Raw genomic sequence first — 18053 nt, 5'->3', positions numbered from 1 at the left:
ACATTTGTAGCTTCCAGGAATTGTGTCTTTGCAACATGGGGCCATACATTATCATGCTGAGACATGAGCTGATGGCGGCGTGTTCCAATGGGCCTCAGGATCCTGTCACCTAATTTCTGTGCATTCAAATTGCCATCGAAAAAATATATGGCTAGTCTCCATGCCAGTCTCCTTCATCCTCATCCTCGGGTGTCAAAGACACAGACAATGAGCTTGTACGTAATCAATTGTACTGTATCATCCAGCAAGCCATATGTATTGATGAACTTTAACATTAGGATTCTGATGACATGGTAAAACGAAAACCCCTACTATCATTGTCCCCCTCATGATCAACCCAAGCTACCACCTAGTGGGTTCTCTAATAACCTCCGTCTCGGAGGACAGGAAGTAGGAAACCCTTCCTAGACTCAACATTCAACATTCTCAAAGCCGCTGGGCCAGACGCATTACCAGGACGTGTACTCAAAGCATGCGCGGATCAACTGTCAAGTGTCTTCACTGACATTTTCAACCTCTCCCTGACAGAGTCTGTAATACCTACATGTTTCAAGCAGACCACCATAGTCCCTGTGCCCAAGGAAACGAAGGTAACCTGCCTAAATGATTACCGCCCCGTGGCACTCACGTAGGTGGCCATAAAGTGCTTTGAAAGGCTGTTCACGGCTCACATCAACAGCATCCTCCAGGACACCCTAGACTCACTTCATATTGGATACCACCCCAACAGATCCACAGATAACGCAATCTCAATCGCACTCCACACTGCTCTTTCTCACCTGGACAAAAGGAACACCTACGTGGGAATGCTGTTCATTGACTACAGCTCAGCGTTCAACACCATAAAGCCCACAAAGCTCATCACCAAGCTAAGGACTCTGGGACTAAACACCTCCCTCTGCAACTGGATCCAGGACTTCCTGATGGGCTACCCCCAGGTGGTAAGAGTAGGCAATAACAAATCTGCCACGCTGATCCTCCACACTGGTGCCCCTCTGGGGTGTGTACTTAGTCCCCTCCTGTATTGCCTGTTCACCCACGACTGTGTTGCCAAACACAACTCCAACACCATCATTAAGTTTGCTGACGACACAACAGTGGTAGGCCTGATCACCGACAACGATGAGACGGCGTATAGAGAGGAGGTCAGAGACCTGGCAATGTGGTGCCAGGGCAACAACCTCTCCCTCAATGTTATCAAGACAAAGGAGCTGATCGTGGACTACAGGAAAAGGCGGGCCGAACAGGCCCCCATTAACATTGACGGGGCTGTAGTGGAGTGGGTCGAAAGTTTCAAGTTCCTTGGTGTCCACATCACCAACAATCTATCATGGTCCAAACACACCCAGACAGTTGTGACGAGGGCACGACAACACCTTTTCCCCCTCAGGAGGCTGAAAAGATTTGGCATGGGTCCCCAGATCCTCAAAAGATTTTACAGCTGCACTATCGAGAGCATCCTGACCGGTTGCATCACCGCCTGGTATGGCGACTGCTCGGCATCTGACCATAAGGCGTTACAGAGGGTAGTGCGGACGGCCCAGTACATCACTGGGGCCAAGCTTCCTGCCATCCAGGACCTATATACCAGGCGGTGTCAGAGGAAGGCCCGAAAATTTTTCAGAGACTCCAGTCATCCAAGTTATAGACCGTTTTCTCTGCTACCGCATGGCAAGCGGTACTGGAGAGCCAAGTCTAGGACCAAAAGGCTCCTCAACAGCTTCTACCCCCAAGCCATAACGCTGCTGAACAATTAATAAAATCGCCACAGGACAATTTACAATGACCCTCCCCCCTTTTGTACACTGCTGCTACTCGCTGTTTGTTTGTTAGCTATGCATTGTCACTTGAACCCCACCTACATGTACAGATTACCTCAACTAGCCTGTATCCCTGCACACTGACTCGGTACTGGTGCCCCCTGTATATAGCCTAGTTATTGTTATTCTTATTGTTACTTTTTATTTTATTCTACTTGGTAAATATTTTCTTAACTCTTCTTGAACTGCACTGTTGGTTAAGGGCTTGTAAGTAAGCATTTCACGGTAAAGTCTACACTTGTTGTATTCGGTGCATGTGAATAAATAAAGTCTGATTTAACAAATTCGAGCAAGCATCCTCCCCTCACTTTGTGCTCTCCTCACAGCTTATGGGCAGTGATCTCTCTCTCTCTCTCTCTCTCTCTCTCCCTCTCTCCCTCCCTCCCTCCAAATCATTATTAAAACACTTGATACCTTATCCATCCTAAATTTGGAATGACAGTCCTTAGTGCTTCAACTTGAGTCTATCACTCGAATTCGAGACCCTCAATTTAGCACACCGACACAGTTAGAATGTACATTTACAAACAAGGAAATTATATAAACACGATGTACTACTTATTTACCAGTATTAACTTCTCATTACAGCCTGTTTATCCTTGTCTTTCACTGTCGCAAGTGGCATGTAAATGACAGATCGGTATCTCAATGCATTTAATACCAAAATTACCATACATTTCTCAGTGTGTAGACGTTCACAATCAACCTGATACCTCAAATTTTAGGGTAACCCTAAATCAATTTACAGACACAGTTGACCAGCACCCGTCCTTCCCGACACTCATCTTTTGGCGGATTCTTTATTTTCTTCTTCAGATAGCGTTATAATTCATCTTCCCACCGGCACATATAAAACCCTGTCACAGCTGATGGCCCATGATAATGTCCTGATGTCAATCTCTGGGGAATAATCAGATTTTCCAGCACATCTCTCACCTGAGCCCAGTGGTGCAGGACAGGGCCGTAGTGGACGCCCTTTCTTCAGCCAGTTGGGGGGGTTCACACTGTTCTGGATCAAATGATCCCTTCCATGCATCAAGGCGCTGTGGTCACCTTCGCCATAATTCGAGAGAGGACAGACCAAGACAACATTTTAACACAGTCTGCATTTCCAGAATCAGAAATAACTATTAGCAAATTATTATAATCCCTCATTGTCTTAACACCAAAATCTCTAACACAAATGTCAAACAGCATAACACACTTGCTGAAACCATTTTGCTCATACTCTCTTATCATACTGGTACCTCACCGCAGGGCTGCAGGGTCGGGATGTTAGAGCGCGAACACCTTAGGGACAAATCCCAGCCATACAGCAGACCAATCTGGTGACATTTGTATTGAAACAAAGTCAGAAACCAGAACAACAACAGCAATACACATACCAACAGCAATACACATATATCACTCGAGGTGTGGAAAACCTCAATCCCTTTGGAGTAACTGTCAACCATTACCAACAAATCAATTTGCATATTTACCAAAGTGCCAGTGCCCCAGGGAACTCGCCATTTCCATTTTGGATACATGATACTTGATACATATCCTGATTTATGTGTACAAAAAAGTGAAATGAATACTAGGGAGGAGATTAGTAGAATCAAAACTAACAATACCTCACAAAGGCACAAACAGAATGAGCTGAACTGAATAAGGAGCTGATGAGACCAGGTGAGTAACACAGGTGAATATAAACGAACAAAAATGAAAGACAGGGCAAAGTTCAAGAACACAAAGAAACGCAACTACGTTCAAGAACACCACGAAACAGAACACAAGGTTGACTAAGAAAAGAAATACAGAACCTTACAACAACAACACTGCCCGTTAAATAAATAATTGTATCTCATAGGGTAATGGTAAAATAGAATAGAGACATGTGTCCCTGACTCCTATTATACACTGCTCAAAAAAATAAAGGGAAAACAAAAATAACACATCCTAGATCTGAATGAATGAAATATTCTTATTAAATACTTTTTTCTTTACATAGTTGAATGTGCTGACAACAAAATCACACAAAAATGATCAATGGAAATCAAATTTATCAACCCATGGAGGTCTGGATTTGGAGTCACACTCAAAATTAGAGTGGAAAACCACACTACAGGCTGATACAACTTTGATGTAATGTCCTTAAAACAAGTCAAAATGAGGCTCAGTAGGTGTGTGTGGCCTCCACGTGCCTGTATGATCTCCCTACAACACCTGGGCATGCTCCTGATGAGGTGGCGGATGGTCTCCTGAGGGATCTCCTCCCAGACCTGGACTAAAGCATCCGCCAACTCCTGGACAGTCTGTGGTGCAACGTGGCGTTGGTGGATGGAGCGAGACATGATGTCCCAGATGTGCTTGATTGGATTCAGGTCTGGGGAACGGGCGGGCCAGTCCATAGCATCAATGCCTTCCTCTTGCAGGAACTGCTGACACACTCCAGCCACATGAGGTCTAGCATTGTCTTGCATTAGGAGGAACCCAGGGCCAACTGCACCAGCATATGGTCTCACAAGGGGTCTGAGGATCTCATCTCGGTACCTAATGGCAGTCAGACCACCTCTGGCGAGCACATGGAGGGCTGTGCGGCCCCCCAAAGATTTGCCACCCCACACCATGACTGACCCACCGCCAAACCGGTCATGTTGAGGGTGTTGCAGGCAGCAGAACGTTCTCCACGGCGTCTCCAGACTCTGTCACATGTGCTCAGTGTGAACCTGCTTTCATCTGTGAAGAGCACAGAGGGCCAGTGGCGAATTTGCCAATCTTGGTGTTCTCTGGCAAATGCCAAACGTTCTGCACGGTGTTGGGCTGTAAGCACAACCCCCACCTGTGGACGTCGGGCCCTCATACCACCCTCATGGAGTCTGTTTCTGGCCGTTTCACATGTGTGGCCTGCTGGAGGTCATTTTGCAGGGCTCTGGCAGTGCTCCTCCTGCTCCTCCTTGCACAAAGGCGGAGGTAGTGGTCCTGCTGCTGGGTTGTTGCCCTCCTACGGCCTCCTCCACGTCTCCTGATGTACTGGCCTGTCTCCTGGTAGCGCCTCCATGCTCTGGACACTATGCTGACAGACACAGCAAACCTTCTTGCCACAGCTCGTATTGATGTGCCATCCTGGATGAGCTGCACTACCTGAGCCACTTGTGTGGGTTGTAGACTCCGTCTCATGCTACCACTAGAGTGAAAGCACTGCCAGCATTCAAAAGTGACCAAAATATCAGCCAGGAAGCATAGGAACTGAGAAGTGGTCTGGTCACCACCTACAGAACCACTCCTTTATTGGGGGTGTCTTGCTAATTGCCTATAATTTGTCTATTCCATTTGCACAACAGCATGTGACATTTATTGTCAATCAGTGTTGCTTCCTAAGTGGACAGTTTGATTTCACAGAAGTGTGATTGACTTGGAGTTACATTGTGTTGTTTAAGTGTTCCCTTTATTTTTTTGAGCAGTGTACTTAAATCTCTAATGTCTATAATTACAGGGAGAATCGGAACTGCCGGTCGCCATTTTAATAGTTATTATTCTGACCCCTTTCCCTACGGTGTCCAGAGTGTTTAGATCTCCTCAGCCATGGCTCTAATACACACCGATTTTAACTATTTTTCAGGTAGTGTGGTACTCACTTCCTGGAGAGTAATTACGATATAGGTGCCTAATAATTTGGTCATGGGACCTGATACCTTGTATTAGAACCAATACTAAAGCATCTGCCAATTTATTACTGGAGAATACGGGTGACCTAATATCTCTGGATAAGAGCGTCTGCTAAATGACTTAAATGTAATGTAAATGTAACAACACCATAGTTGAACACACTAAAAATGACTCATACCTCGGTCTGCATCGGGAAACTTTAACACGGCAGTGAATGCACTCAAAGAAATAGCCCGCTGAGCATTGTATGTAGTAAAAATGAAATTATTCAAAATCAACATCCCAATTAGAATTTGGACCAAAATATTTGACAATGTAATCCTACAGATAGCTCGTTACAGAAGTGAGGTTTGGGGGCCACTCAATAAACTGGACTTTAAAATTTGGGACAAACATCAAATTGAAGCCCTACATGCAGAATTATGTCGGGAAATCTCAAAAGTCCAAAGAAATACACCAACTAATGCATGTAGGGCAGAATTATGCCGCTTTCCAGTGGCAATAAAAATAGAGAAAACATAATTGAAATGTTGGCTACATCTAAATTCAAGTCCAAATTCAAGTCTGCAATTTAAAGCACGTCACAAGAGCTGAGCCCAGGAACGAGCCCTCTCAGTTAGCTGGTGTTGGATAGAACCAACCAGGCTGACACCACCACTGTTTCAAAAGAAAGAATTCCAATAAACAAAATCATGCACCAACAAAGGATTCATATTTACAACATTGGAAAAACGAAACAAAATCCCAAATCCGACTAAATTGCTATCTGGCACAAAACAGAGAATATGAATTGGCTGATTATCTCTACTCTGTCAGAGATACGAAGCAGAGACAGATCCTTACTAAGTGACCACCGATTGGCAAAAGAAACCGGCAGACATAAAAAGACATGGCTACTCAAAGAGGAGCGTGTATGTGGTCACTGCAGTGGAGGTAGAAACAGAGATGCACTTTCTCCTTTACTGTGATAAATATTCCTCCCCAAGAGATTCATTATTCACAGAAACGAATACATTTATTCCAAATTTTAACCTATTAAACACAGAGGAAAATGAGCAATGGCTCCTCTTGAAGCCAAATATGTATTTGCCTGCCATAGCCTGAGGGACACTGATTAATAACGTCTGCATAGTAAACAGTAACTTAGTTATTATTAGTATTATTCCAAATAGTAGTGGTATGGGCGATATGAGAGAGAGAGAGAGAGAGAGAGAGAGAGAGAGAGAGAGAGATAACAGTAGCAGGTCAGTTGAACAGGTCAGGGTTCCATAGCTAAATCAAATCAAATCAGATGTTATTGGTCACATACACGTGGTTAGCAGATGTTATTGGTCACATACACATGGTTAGCAGATGTTATTGGTCACATACACATGGTTAGCAGATGTTATTGGTCACATATGCACGGTTAGCAGATGTTATTGGTCACATACACATGGTTAGCAGATGTTATTGGTCACATACACATGGTTAGCAGATGTTATTGCAAGTGTAGCGAAATGCTTATGCTTCCTAATCTGACAGTGCAGCAGTATCTAGCAGGTAATATCTAACAATTACACAACAAAACCTAATACACGCAATCTAGTAAAGGAATGGGCTGAGAATATATAAGTATAAAATATATGGATGAGCAGCGACAGAGTGGCTAAGATGCAATAGATAGCAAAATAGATCATCTGCTCAATATATTTTAGCCTACATCTTTCAGGTAATACATTCAACGCCTTATTAGCCTTAAATTTAGCTAATGAAGGATGTGTTATGCACAATAAGCTTCTAACTTATACCCTCTTGCGCTGGCCTCACTCCTTAAAAAACTGTAATTGGAGCCCCATGCAGGAAAAGCTACACTAGAATAGCTTGCTGGACATTTTTTCTTGTTGCCATTTCTTATACCAATGGACTATTTGAAGAGGAACGCAAGCTCGTATTTGCTGAACGTTAAATACAGTGAACGCGTGATGGCGGTAGGCGTCGCAGTGATTTATTTTATTTACACCCATAACCATTCAACCTTCGTGAAGAGAAGTGAAAGCCATTTTATGAAAGGTACTATATGCACGCGTCAGCTTACTAATTATACAAATAGGCCCTATTGTATTTCAAAACAAAAATCTAATTCGCTAGCCTGTACTTGTAACTTTGCAGACCGCATGTGCTGCACCAGAATCGCATGTTCTCAGCGGTTTGAACGAGTTCCGTAATTCCAGCCCATACAATACAGTATAATACAATACGGTACAGTAATACAGTTCACACTCAAAACGATTTACCTACTGGAGCTGGTTTCATTTATTTACCCAAGAGAGCATATACTGTAGCAAGCTACATTTATGGGCTCTTATGTTTTGAAGTCGTGCGTAATGTGCAGTAGTCTATACCTCTTTATCATATAGCCTATGCATTGGATAACCGATAATCGAACACCTTTGGGATGAATTGGAACGCCGACTGTGAGCCAGGCCTAGTCGCCCAATATCAGTGCCTGACCTCACAAATGCTCTTGTGGCTGAATGGACCCCCGCAGAAATGTTCCAACATCTAGTGGAAAGCCTTCCCAGAATAGTGGAGGCTGTTATAGCAGCAAAGGAGGGACCAACTCCATATTAATGTCCATGATTTTGGAATGAGTTGTTCAAAGAGCAGGTTTCCACATACTTTTGGCCATGTAGTGTACTTTTACAAGACATTCTCATAATTTTAATACTCATACATGTTCCTTTACTGAGAACAATACACTCATTAATCCTGTTAGTGTACAATATACCTGCATGACATACTGTACGTACATTCTATGTATGAAACTTCAAAACTAAATTGGACACCTTCATAGGTGTGTTACATTTTTTTTTTCAATCACTTTGGCACATTTTTCAGATGTAGTTTAAAAAAAAAAAAATTTAAAATTTAATTAACTAGGCAAGTCAGTTAAGAACATATTCTTATTTAGAATGATGGCCTAACCCGAGACGCTGCGCCCTATGGGAATGCCGATCAGGGCCTGCAATGCAGGCCTCTAGCACTGCAATGCCTTAGACTGCTGCGCCACTCAGTAACTTATGATTAGAACCTTTGATTGTGCATTCATTGGGATTTCACATCTTTCACCCCTGAACTATTATGCAAAAAAGTTTTCCATGAAATACAAGGCTAACATTTTGTTTAGTCACCAACACATCAGATTATGATGGTGTCACCATTTAGTACTTTTAACAGTCATTTAATCCAATAGCACTGTATTCAAGATAAACATTTCTAAACGTATTTTTGAAAAGCTGGATAAAAAGAATAGTAGATGGTAAATTACATTTTCCATGAGGTATTTTACTATAATTTTTTTGTATTATTTGTGTCCAATGGCAGGTTGTGAGCGTGTTGAGAAATATGTCAGTCTTACAGCTTCATTATCCTACAGTACATACTTAGGACAAGATGACCAGAAATAGGGGTATTATAAAGCCGTTGGCTACTGTAAAAATGCTAATTCTGCCATTGGCAACATTGTACAAGATTATCTTTTCTGCGTAACTTGTCAACTTTAAGCACCAGCTGTCATTGCAACTGTACATAGCCCATCTGTAAATAACCCATCCAACTACCTCCTCCCCATACTGTTATTTATTTATCTTTTGCTCCTTTGCACCCCGGTATTTCTACTTGCACATTCATCTTCTGCACATCTATCACTCAGGTGTTTAATTGCTTTTATTGTAATTATTTCGCCACTATGGCCTATTTATTGCCTTACTTTCCTTATCTTACCTCATTTGCACACAGTGTATATATACTTTTTCTATTGTGTTATTGACTCTGTTTGTTTACTCCATGTGTAACTCTGTGTTGTTGTATGTGTCGAACTGCTTTGCTTTATCTTGGCCAGGTAGCAGTTGTAAATGAGAACTTGTTCTCAACTTGTCTACCTGGTTAAATAAAGGTGAAATAAAAACTAAAAACTGATACAATAAAAACGGTGTCGCTTGTCTCCCTGCTTGAAATTCATCAGTTTAAAGTCTAGCAAAGGATTTTTTATTTTTTTTATTTTATTTTTTTATTTCACCTTTATTTAACCAGGTAGGCTAGTTGAGAACAAGTTCTCATTTGCAACTGCGACCTGGCCAAGATAAAGCATAGCAGTGTGAACAGACAACACAGAGTTACACATGGAGTAAACAATTAACAAGTCAATAACACAGTAGAAAAAAAGGGGAGTCTATATACATTGTGTGCAAAAGGCATGAGGAGGTAGGCGAATAATTACAATTTTGCAGATTAACACTGGAGTGATAAATGATCAGATGGTCATGTACAGGTAGAGATACTGGTGTGCAAAAGAGCAGAAAAGTAAATAAATAAAAACAGTATGGGGATGAGGTAGGTGAAAAAGTGTGGGCTATTTACCAATAGACTATGTACAGCTGCAGCGATCGGTTAGCTGCTCAGATAGCACATGTTTGAAGTTGGTGAGGGAGATAAAAGTCTCCAACTTCAGGGATTTTTGCAATTCGTTCCAGTCACAGGCAGCAGAGTACTGGAACGAAAGGCGGCCAAATGAGGTGTTGGCTTTAGGGATGATCAGTGAGATACACCTGCTGGAGCGCGTGCTACGGATGGGTGTTGCCATCATGACCAGTGAACTGAGATAAGGCGGAGCTTTACCTAGCATGGACTTGTAGATGACCTGGAGCTAGTGGGTCTGGCGACGAATATGTAGCGAGGGCCAGCCGACTAGAGCATACAGGTCGCAGTGGTGGGTGGTATAAGGTGCTTTAGTGACAAAACGGATGGCACTGTGATAAACTGCATCCAGTTTGCTGAGTAGAGTGTTGGAAGCAATTTTGTAGATGACATCGCCGAAGTCGAGGATCGGTAGGATAGTCAGTTTTACTAGGGTAAGTTTGGCGGCGTGAGTGAAGGAGGCTTTGTTGCGGAATAGAAAGCCGACTCTTGATTTGATATGAGTGGAATATACTCTTTGAGGTCATTAAAGATCCCATGGCACTTGTCGTAAGAGTAGGGGTGTTAACCCCGGTGTCCTGGCTAAATTCTCAATCTGGCCCTCAAACCATCACGGTCACTAATAATCCCCAGTTTACAATTGGCTCATTCATCCTGCTTCCTCTCCCCTATAACTATTCCCCAGGTCGTTGCTGCAAATGAGAATGTGTTCTCAGTCAACTTATCTGGTAAAATAACGGAAAAATAAAAAAATATATATATATTTTTGCACACAACCCATTAATCTTTTTCAGCAGTGCATTGAACACTTCACTATCATTCCAAATGGTAGCATGTAGTGACTCCACTTTGTTCTATTCTACACTTGCTGATGGAGAATGATGATTTAGTACTTACAGCCACATCCATATATGATTTTGTTTGTTCTTAAAACATAAATTGATGTGAAATAGTTACATTTAAGAGGAAAAAATAGAATTGTACAGTGCTCAGCAGTTATCAAACTACCTACTCTATGTTAACTAGGCAATACATACTTTTTGTTCAGTAGTTATACATTTTGAGTAGTTAATTGTCACGGTTTTCTGTAGGCAAAGGTGAGTCGGACCAAAATGCGGCATGGCTATTGTGATTCATATTTTAATGAAACAAGGACAAACACGAATCAATACGAAAACAACAAACGAAAACCGAAACAGCCTCTACTGGTGTAAACTAACACACGACAGAAACAAGGACATAAGGACAATCACCCACCAAACACTCAAAGAATATGGCTGCCTAAATATGGTTCCCAATCAGAGACAATGATAAACACCTGCCTCTGATTGAGAACCACTTCAGACAGCCATAGACTAACCTAGAAAACCCCACTAAGCTACAATCCCAATACCTGTGAAAAAAACCCAAGACAAAACACACCACATACAAAAACCCATGTCACACCCTGGCCTGACCAAATAGATAAAGAAAACACAAAATACTAAGACCAGGGCGCGACATTAATTGTATTGTTAAGAACAAGAAAATCATATCAAAGGTAAAGTGAATATTGCATTTTGAAAAGCAGATACTTAGATTGAATATGTATCCAAATTGAAAGAGTAATTTGGTGAAGTGAACAAGTGACAGTGAATTTGTTTGTTGTACTCAATCAATTGAACATGTGCTTAGATATCTGAAATATGATCCATTTAGATGATCTGTTTACATGTTTGTGCTTAGATGTCACGCCCTGACCATAGCCCTTTTATTCTCAATTTCGGGTAGGTCTGGGTGTGACGAGGGTGGGTAATCTAGGTTGTTTTATTTCTATGTTGGCCTGGTATGGTTCCCAATCAGAAGCAGCTGTTTATCGTTGTCTCTGATTGGGGATCGTATTTAGACAGTCATTTCTCCACTGCGTTTTGTGGGATATTTATGTGTAGTTGCCTGTGAATGCTTCATTGACATCACGTTTCGGTTGTTCTTTATTGTTTTGTGCATTTCATTTCAATAAATATGTGGAACCCATATCACGCTGCGCTTTGGTCCATCTCTCCACACAACCGTGACAGAAGATCCCACCACACCAGGACCAAGCAGCGTGCCCAGGAGGAGAAGGTATCCTGGGCTTGGGAGGAAATAATGGGAGGACACGAAAGCCTTCCTCGGAAGCAGACGCAAGGAGAGAAGGGAAGACAGCGACAACGCTGTGGTTCGCAGCCACAACGAAAGCCCAAAGAACAGCCTCCCCCCCAATCACACGGGGTGGTCGGCGGGGCAGAGGAGTGAACCAGAGCCAATCTGGGAGAAGAGGGAGAAATTGGAGGAGAGTGAATGGAGAGAGTCAGAGACCGTCAGTGAGTTGATGGAGAAATTGGAGGAGAGAGAAATGAGAGAGTTGTTGTGTTGGTGTATGATGCACAACATTCACCCTAAGGAGCGTGTTATCAGTTTGATACCACCTGAGTCAGCTCTCCGTACTCGTCCTGAGGAGCGTGTTATCAGTTTGATGCCACCTGGGTCAGCTCTCCATACTCGTCCTGAGGAGCGTGCTAGCAGTCTGGTTAAAACTGTGCAGGCTCCACGCACCAGGTCTCCAGTACGCCTCCCCAGCCCTATACGTCCTGTGCCAGTTCTCCACACTCGCCTTGAGGAGCGTGTCACCTGTCCGGTACCATGTGTGCCGGCTCCACGCACCAGGCCTCCAGGGCACTGATGCCCAGTCCAGGCATGGTGTCCAGTCCCGCTCCCGGGCAGGAGCCTTCCTCTGTGCCAATGTCCAGTCCAGGCGTGCCGGCCAACCCAGCTCCATGACCGGAGCCTTCCTCTGCGCCGATATCCAGTCCATGTACGGTGTCCAGTCCCGCTCCATGGCAGGAGCCTTCCTCTGCGCCGATGACCAGTCCAGGCATGGTGTCCAGTCCCACTCCATGACTGGAGCCTTCCTCTGCACCAATGTCCAGTCTAGACCCGTTAGAAAGAAAGGGTCCAGATTGTCTAGCCCGGCTGATTTGTAGGGGTCCAGATTTTGCAGCTCTTTCAGAACATCAGCTGACTGGATTTGGGAGAAGGGGAAATGGGGAAGGCTTGGGCGAGTTGCGAGAAAAATGCTTATTGAAATTCTCAATTATAGTGGATTTATCGGTTGTGACAGAGTTTCCTATCCTCAGTGCAGTGGGCAGCTGGGAGGAGTTGTTCTTATTCTCCATGGACTTTACAGTGTCCCAGAACTTTTTGGAGTTTGTGTTGCAGGAAGCAAATGTCTGCTTGAAAAAGCTAGCCTTGGCTTTTCTAACTGCCTGTGTATACTGGTTTCTAACTTCCCTGAAAAGTTGTATATTATGGGGGCTGTTCGATGCTAATGCAGAACGCCATAGGATGTTTTTGTGTTGGTTAAGGGCAGTCAGGTCTGGAGAGAACCAAGGGCTATATCTGTTCCTGGTTCTACATTTCTTGAATAGGGCATGCTTATTTAAGATCCATGGCAGGAGCCTTCCCCTGCGCCGGTTCCCAGTCCAGTCCCGCTCCAGGGCAGGAGCTTCCTCTGTGCCGGTGCCCAGTCCAGGCGTGGCGGCCAACCCAGCTCCATGGCCGGAGCCCTCCTCTGCGCCGATGTCCAGGCACTGTGTCAGTCCCACTCCAGGGACGGAGCCTTCCTCTGTGCCGATGTCCAGTCTAGACCCAGTGTCCAGTCCCACTCCAGGGCCGGAGCCTTCCTCTGCGCCGATGTCCAGTCTAGACCCAGTGTCCAGTCCCACTCCAGGGCCGGAGCCTTCCTCTGCGCCGATGTCCAGTCTAGACCCAGTGTCCAGTCCCACTCCAGGGCCGGAGCCTTCCTCTGCGCCGATGTCCAGTCTAGACCCAGTGTCCAGTCCCACTCCAGGGACGGAGCCTTCCTCTGTGCCGATGTCCAGTCTAGACCCAGTGTCCAGTCCCACTCCAGGGACGGAGCCTTCCTCTGTGCCGATGTCCAGTCTAGACCCAGTGTCCAGTCCCACTCCAGGGACGGAGCCTTCCTCTGTGCCGATGTCCAGTCTAGACCCGGTGTCCAGTCCCACTCCATGGCAGGAGCCTTCCTATGCGCCGGTGCCCAGTCCAGGCGTGGCGGCCAACCCAGCTCCATGGCCTGAGCCCTCCTCTGCGCCGATGTCCAGGCACTGTGTCTAGTCCCACTCCAGGGCCGGAGCCTTTCTCTGCGCCGATGTCCAGTCGAGACCCGGTGTCCAGTCCCGCTCCATGGCAGGGACCTTCCTAAGCGCCGGTGCCCAGTCCAGGCACGGCGTCCAGTCCAGCTCCAAGGCCGGAGCCTTCCTATGCGTCGGAGCCCAGTCCGGGCACGGCGTTCTACCCAGCTCCATGGCCGGACCTGTGGACTGGGCGGGGGCAAAGTTCCGCACCAGAGCCGCCACCGATGCTGGTGGATCCACGAGCGGAGTGGGTACTTCGACCCGCACCAGAGTCGCCACCGACGCTAGATGCCCACCTGGACCCTCCCCTATAGAGCCAGGTCCGTACCTTTGGGGGGGGGGGCTTTTTATTCTCTATTTTGGGTCGGTCGGGGTGTGACTAGGGTGGGTCATCTAGGTTGTTTTATTTCTATGTTGGCCTGGTATGGTTCCCAATCAGAGTCAGCTGTTTATCGTTGTCTCTGATTGTGGATCATATTTCGGCAGCCATTTCCCCACTGTGTTTTGTGGGATATTGTTTATGTGTAGTTGCCTGTGAGCACTCCATTGACATTACATTTGGTTTGTTCTTTATTGTTTTGTGCATTTCACTCAACAATAAATATGTGGAACCCATATCACGCTGCGCTTTGGTCCGAATATCTTACGACGATCGTGACATTAGAGTTGTGTAAATGTACCACATTTAAGTTAAACGGAAACACTTAAATGTAAAAGACCAGACACATACATATATAATTATGACTATAATTAGTTGTGAAGGAGTGGTGATAATTAAATGCATAGCAGCCCAGTATATATTTTGTGTATACACCTTTCACAAATAACCCTAATCATGAGCTTTCACGACCACTGCACTGTTCTCTAACTATTGCTCCAATGGTGAGTATATAGCCCTACAATAACATATTGGTGATGAAAACTTTGACATATTGTTGATTAAAGGGCTTGATTTTCATGATGGAAATATAATATGAATAGTCCATGCAGAAACATATTGTGAGTCTATCAACAAATCTACTTCTTCTGTTTTGGTGCAGGTTCTGCCTGTATTTTGATTTTGTAAAAATGCAAACTAAAATGGTACTGTATCTACTGTGCAGGTTTAATTGAATCAGGTCCAGTCTTTGGGCAACATAATTAACTCACATTGGTTATCATCAACATTTGAAGTTTATTTAAAGTTGAAGTACAATGAACGGTTGCTATGTAAGTTATTCACGACAAGTCAACAACAAACCTACAAACTCCATCGCAACAAACTTTCAAAATAAAACAACAAAGGGCTCTATTCAATCAGATCCAATTCAGCTGACATCCGCTAGCAGTTGTTTTGTCAGTGTTGGAACTGCGTTAGAGCTGTCAAATCCACAAGAGGCTCCTGGCATTATACCTGAATCGGACATTGCCATTGGCTGCACGGAGTCGCGTTAAGAGAAATCCCATGCAGCCTTGTTTACAAGTTCAAACACTTGGAATGTGATGTAATCGACATCTCGATTGGCTGACAGAAATCCTCATTATTTAATTTAATGATTTTACATTAGTGTCCTTATTTATATATAGCCTACACTTTCTCGTTCTGAACTTCTAACACGAGTGGAAAGGGTGTGGCTTCATGACAATGATCAAGAGCAGCTTCTCACCGATTGGACAGCTCCAACCCAGTCACACCTCCGACACTGCCAAAACATCAGCTATCGTCCGATAACACTTGATCTGATTGAATCTCGGCCAAAGTGTGAACATGGGACACTCTTTTCCTTACATTTTTTTCAAACACATAGCCTGTTTCTTTTACAGTATATGACAGACATCAGTCCCTGTCTCAGGAATGAACTCATACATACTGTATAGGAGTTGACTCAGCCGGTGTGGGAAACTATTCAACCTTCCTTTTGAATACAAATGAAGCACATCTTTCCATAAAGTAAAATGCCTTATTTTTGCTGCATCAGGATGGCATTAACATACATTGTTGATTTGCAAGGGAACTTTAAGACAAGCTAATATACTATTTAATCCTATATGCATCAGCCACTGATGTTATGCAATGCACTTTGCTTGAGTTTTTAAACAAATATTGTACAACTGAGAAGGTTGGCTAGTTGTTTCCTAGTCATTCTTTCTCGCTGCTGCATTGTCTGTATATTTCCCAAACGCTATATCTATATATAAACGCTATATCCACATTTGTGTTTTTTCTTATCAGAAATGATTGCTTATGGGTACCTTCATGTGTGTGTAAAATATTACTGTTCTCAGATTTTTTATTCATAGATTGTAGATGTGTATGAATATTTTTTTGTGTTCAAAACGCTGTATATCCACTGTTTAGCTGGAATGGAATGTTCATATCCTGCATATTTGACTGTGATATGTGGTTGTCACACCGAGCTATCTTAAAATGTACGGATAAATCGCTCTGGATGAGAGACTCTGCTAAATGACAAAAATGTTAAATGTAATACATACAGATTGATTTGACAAATGTATCATTCATACAATTCTTTACCAAAAAAAGTAGTTATTTCTTACATTTAACTGTGTAAAACCTATCAGTACTACTTATTTCTCTGAGAGTGAGGCGGATATATAGCATTTTGGCAAAAATAACATGATTATTTGTCCCTCTGAAATGAAACCATCACGTGATAGATTTTAAACAAATACATGTCTGTCATTGAACAACCCCATGCCATGATTAGATAGTGAATAAACACACCAATCTCTTTCATAATTTCTTTAAACAATAAAAGTTCATTTACAAACATTTCTGAAAAATTATATATACAGTGCCTTCTGAAAATATTCAGACCACTTGACCTTTTCCACATTTTGATACGTTACAGCCTTATTCTACAAATTATTAAATAAATAAAAATCCTTAGCAATCTACATACAATACCCAATTATGACATAGTGAAAACAGGTTTTTAGAAATGTGTACAAATTAATAAAAAATATATAGCAGAAATATCTTATTTACATAAGTATTCAGACCCTTTGTTATGAGACTCAAAATTGAGTTCAGGTGCATCCTGTTTCCATTGATGATCCTTGAGATCTTTCTACAACTTGATTGGACTCCAGTTGTAGTGCCTTTCCAAATCATGATTGGACATGATTTGGACAGGAACACAACTGTCTCTATAAGGTCCCACAGTTAACAGTGCATGTCAGAGCAGAAACCAAGCCACGAGGTCTAAGGAATTGTCCGTAGAGCTCCGAGACAGGATTGTGTTGAGGCACAGATTTGGGGTAGGGTACCAAAACATTTCTGCAGCATTGAAGGTCCCCAAGAACACGGTGGCCTCCATCATTCTTAAATGAAAGAAGTTTGGAACCACCAAGACTCTTCTTGGAGCTGGTCGCCCGGCCAAACTGAGCAATCGGGGGAGAAGGGTCTGGGTCAGGGAGGTGAACAAGAACCCAATGATCACTCTGACAGAGCTCTAGAGTTCCTCTGTGGAGATAGGAGAACCTTCCAGAAGGACAACCATCTCTGCAACACTCCACTAATCATGCCTTTATGGTAGAGTGACCAAAACGGAAGCCACTCCTCAGTAATAGGCACATGAAAGCCCACTTGGAGTTTGCCAAAAGACACCTAAAGACTCTTAGACCATGAGAAACAACATTCTCTGGTCTAATGAAACCAAGACTGAACTCTTTGGCCTGAATTCCAAGCGTCACTTCTGGAGAAAACCTGGCACCATTCCTACGGTGAAGCATGGTGGTGGCAGCATCATGCTGTGGAGATGTTTTTCAGCGGCAGGGAATGGGAGACTAGTCAGGACCGAGGCAAAGATGAAGTACAGAGAGATCCTTGATGAAAACCTGCTCCAGAGCGCTCAGGACCTCAGACTGGGGTGAAGGTTCACCTTCCAACAGGACAATGACCCGAAGCACACAGCCAAGACAACGCAGGAGTGGCTTTGAGACAAGTCTC

This window comes from Oncorhynchus masou, chromosome 10 (genome assembly GCF_036934945.1).
Source record: "Oncorhynchus masou masou isolate Uvic2021 chromosome 10, UVic_Omas_1.1, whole genome shotgun sequence".
NCBI classification, from domain to species: domain Eukaryota; kingdom Metazoa; phylum Chordata; class Actinopteri; order Salmoniformes; family Salmonidae; genus Oncorhynchus; species Oncorhynchus masou.
Note: the sequence above shows the minus strand (reverse complement) of the source record.